At 48.7% G+C, this 4,524-nt stretch overlaps 1 pseudogene; it reads left to right on the top strand.

The window, feature by feature from the left end:
• The first annotated feature begins 2,694 nt into the window (after positions 1-2,694).
• Positions 2,695-4,112, top strand: LOC125553597 (putative carboxylesterase 18 pseudogene; annotated as a pseudogene).
• The last annotated feature ends 412 nt before the right edge of the window (positions 4,113-4,524 follow it).

The following is a 4,524-nucleotide window of genomic DNA, read 5'->3' as shown; positions in this document are numbered from 1 at the left end:
TTATGCGAGAGAAACAAAAAAGACAAATGTGTTTGCACGAATCGCGATGCACAAAATGGATGGCTAGATAAAGAGGGCCTGGGTGCGAATGTTCCATTATATATTTTCGGCCTGGATGCTCGCACGCTTTCCACCGCTCCAGCCTTATGCCGTGGCTGCACAGAGCCAAGACGCGCCCAATGTGTCGCGCCGTTATGCCCAGCCACGTGTTTTACAACCTCATGCATCCCCCAAAGCTTCAATGAATACAAGGTTTCTCATCCAATTGATGTGATGCGCACGTCCTACAGGCATGCAGCGTGTTTTTTTATTTATAGTATCAAATCAGTTAGGTCTTCGTTGGAAAGGACATTGGTTGGTTGTCATTATCAACAACAACAACAACAACAAAGCCTTTAGTCCCAAACAAGTTGGCGTAGACTAGAGGTGAAACCCATAAGATCTCGCAACCAACTCATGGCTCTGGCACATGGATAGCAAGCTTCCACGCACCCCTGTCCATAGCTAGCTCTTTGGTGATACTCCAATCCTTCAGGTCTCTCTTAACGGACTCCTCCCATGTCAAATTCGGTCTACCCTGCCCTCTCTTGACATTCTCCGCACGCTTTAGCCGTCCACTATACACCGGAGCTTCTAGAGGCCTGCGCTGAATATGCCCAAACCGTCTCAGACGATGTTGGACAAGCTTTTCTTCAATTAGTTTAGGGTTGGTTGTCATTATATAGACAAAAATTCATATCGAGAATACACGTTGTTATCTTGAATGCACGTATGATTTCAAGAGTTTTTCTTGATAAAGTACAGTTCTTACTAACTCATAATATCACACGAAGGGAATATATACAACCATCATGAAGACAACTATGGCCTCTACATGATTAGAATGCATGTAACCGACATCAACAAACCCGGGCCGTGAGTAGGTCGATGCTCTCCTTGGCAAAAATGCTACACCTATGAACTCCTACGTAAATCACTTACGAAAAGAGATTTCCCCATTGCCTTCAGGGATACGTCGCGCCTGCATGTCAACCTGAAGAAATCGAGTTTCCCCGATCAGGTGACATATGCTCGTGCGTTCTGTAATCGACGCCATGCCAACCTTTGCCCTAAACCTTTCTGCGGGCGCCAAAGGAATTCTTCAAGGGATCAGCAAGATTACGTGTTGTTTCCTTTGGGCGCATGATAAATGAGCTCTCTGATGGCAAATGCAAGGTGGCGTGGAAGAATGTCTGCTCGCCGCTCAACCTGGGTGGCCTAGCATTGCAAGACCACGAAAGGTTCCGACGTGCACTATGCCTTAGATTGCTCTAGTACGCTTGGTGTCACCCGAAGCGCCACTGGGTTGGCATGGAGCTACCATGCGATCACCATGATAGCTAGGAACCTCTTCTCTACCGTGACGATGGTGTGGGTGGGTGATGGCAAGCAGGGCGCCTTTTTCTAGGAATCGGTCTGGTTGTTCATTGTGCCGGTATGCATGGCCACGCGAGCGTTGTTCCTCGTTCCGGAGAAAAAGAAAAAGGTCAGAGATGTTTATGGAGCATAACTATATTAAAGATCTGTGTGACCGCCTGAATGATGAATTGATATCCGAGTTCTTGATGTTTTCGTTATCCCTAGTTAGTGTGGTGTTAAGTTATTATGACAATACCCTAAAAATAGTTATTTGACCATTCAAGATCTGATTTAGTTGATATTTCAGTAACGTTTGACCATCTATTATTTATTATTTTTGTACGTATATTATTTAAATGTTGAACTTTAATCAAATTCATTTTCAATGATTTTTTGCATGTCCAATGTTGAGTTTAATAATTTTCTGGTGAATGATTACTTTTCTAAATCAATATCAAGTTTTCAAGTTTTCGTCAGGATGTTCTATACGTGTGAGTTTCTTCTACTTTGTTTCTTCAATTTTTTTTGTTTATGATGGTTGCCGTTTTGTGTCTAATTTATATATTTTTTAATTTCTTGCGGGTATTTTGGCGTTTTTATTTGGTGTCGCAAGTGATATTACTGAATGTAAGGTGCTTGTTTTTGCTAGCCCATAATAGTTGTTCAATGTAAAAAAGTGTGTGCACTTGAGAATATTTAATTATAGAGCTCCAAGTAAACAACTTACACTAAAAATAAACAAAAGTACTACATATAGTATAATAAGTAAATTACAACCATCGGCATCATAGTTTAAACTCTGCCTTTCTCTTGTATGGCCGTGACTGCCGACTGGGCGATATGCCCTATGCAGAAGAAGAGGAGAGCGTGGGGAAGAAGAAGGGGCCATCGGGGGAAGAACTAACGGGTTGAAGCATCTGAACTGGATAGGTTTTGCCCGGCTCGGTTTTTGTGGTCCTAGAATAATCGATTAATAAAGATCAACACCATTTCAAATTCAGGGTGACTGAAACTAAAGAAAATATTCAGATACCTAACACACATGTGCTCTTATTTTTGAACTTATTGTTCCTCTCGGAGTAGATTAGATTGGACTCTAATAGCAATTTTCGTTCAACCTCATAACATCCCTAACATTAGGATGTGATGGCCACAGGCTCGCTGAAAGTTGCCTTTCTATCTGCCCGGACATAAGAAATCACGGAAAACTTCATCAACACACCTAACCTAGTAAGTAATAACCTCATTATCACTGCAGATCAGGAAAACCAGAGATCACTCGAGCGATAACCCACACTCCCAAGTCTCAGACAAGACAAGTCTCCACCAGAGAGGCAGAGAGTACCCGTTACCCAACCACTACAAATTCTACTCAAACCAGCCAGCAACGCAAATGCACCTCCAGAAGCGGAAGGCGCACGACGACAATGGCTGAGGAGCCCCCGCCGGCGAGAAGGCCGAAGCCGCCGATGTCGCGCATCATGCGCCTATCCCTGAGGGCCGTGGACTACGTCGCCGACGCCACCCGCCGCGCCGACGGCACCGTGAACCGCCGCGTGCTCTCCCTCCTAGACCCGCGCGTCCCGGCCTTCTCCTCCCCGTGCCGCGGCGTCGCCTCCCGCCGGCGACGCCAAGGGAGCGCCTCTCCCCGTGATCGTCTTCTTCCACGGCGGCGGGTTCGCGTTCCTCTCCGCGGCGTCGCTGGCCTACGACGCCGCGTGCCGGCGCATCGCGAGGTACGCCTCCGCGGCCGTGCTCTCCGTCGACTACCGCCGCGCCCCGGAGCACCGGTTCCCCGCGCCCTACGACGACGGCCTCGCCGCGCTCCGCTTCCTCGACGACCCGAGTAACCACCAGGCGGACGTCCCGCTCCAGACCTCCCGCTGCTTCCTCGCCGGGGACAGCGCGGGCGGCAACATCGCGCACCACGTCGCCAGGCGCTACGCCGCGGACGTGCCTGCGTTCAAGAACGTCCGTCTCGCCGGCGTCATAGCCGTCCAGCCCTTCTTCGGCGGCGAGGAGCGCACGCCCTCCGAGCTCCGCCTTGACGGCGCGCCGATCGTGTCCGTCGCCCGCACCGACTGGATGTGGCGCGCGTTCCTCCCGGACGGCGCTGACCGCACTCACGAGGCCGCGTGCTTCACCTCCCCTGGGGCAGCCGCTGGCGTGGACAGCCCGGCCTTCCCGCCGGTGCTGCTCGTCATCGGCGGCTATGACCCGCTTCAGGACTGGCAGAGACGGTATTGCGAGATGCTGAAGGACAGCGGCAAGGACGTGAGGGTGTTGGAGTACCCGGACGGCATTCACGCGTTCTTCCTCTTTCCTGGGTTCGATGACGCGCGCAACCTCATGACACGCATCGCCGAGTTCGTCGGCGAGAGCGACGATGGCGGCAGCGAGTAACCCTTATTCCACGCCTGCTTGCTTGGGTTGGTTGGGACTTGGGAACCTGGATGCCGTGTCGGATGCGTCGTTTGGTACTTCTGGCTGCTGACATTCTTTTGGTTTTGGGAATTGCTAACTCATATCTAGATGATATTTAAGGATGTTACATCTAAGTCGAGGGCCGTCAGATTATATATATCTTTAAAACTCACGCAAAGTGATCGTTCCTCGCACGCTCGTGCACGTCGCGTTGACGTGCCTGTGTCTCCACGCGAGTTTGGGGCGGGCCGTCTTGTTTGTGGGCTTTTTCTGTTTTGTCTCAGGCTGGTCTGCACCGTTTGACATGTTTGTGATTTTTTTTCTGTTTGTCTCAGTTGTGGGCTTCCATGTACCGTGGTTGGAATTTCTCAAAAAAAAGTACCATGATAAGAGAACAGTCAGAGAGAGTTGTCCCTATTTTCTCCCGAGAGGTGCTCATTCATTTTCTCACGTTGCTGTTTTTTTCCTACAGTCCTTCACGTGAGGAGTGGGTTGGAAGTGAAAAGGGTGGAGTGAAAGTAAGTGATTTTCCACTCCCATTTGTTTTTTATTTATATTTTCTCTCTTTTTTCATTTCTTTTTCTTTTTCCTTTTTTATTTTTATTTATTTGTTTTTAAATCTTGATTTTTTTCACTATGTTATCAATTCAATTTAAATGTCGTGCAAATCTTTGTCGGGTTGTTTTGTCGCGTGTGTCCCGT

Source organism: Triticum urartu, chromosome 4A, assembly GCF_056163025.1.
Source record: "Triticum urartu cultivar PI428250 chromosome 4A, HENAU_Tu73, whole genome shotgun sequence".
Classification (NCBI taxonomy): domain Eukaryota; kingdom Viridiplantae; phylum Streptophyta; class Magnoliopsida; order Poales; family Poaceae; genus Triticum; species Triticum urartu.
The sequence above is the reverse complement of the archived record's forward strand: the minus strand, read 5'-3'. Positions and strand labels throughout refer to the sequence as shown.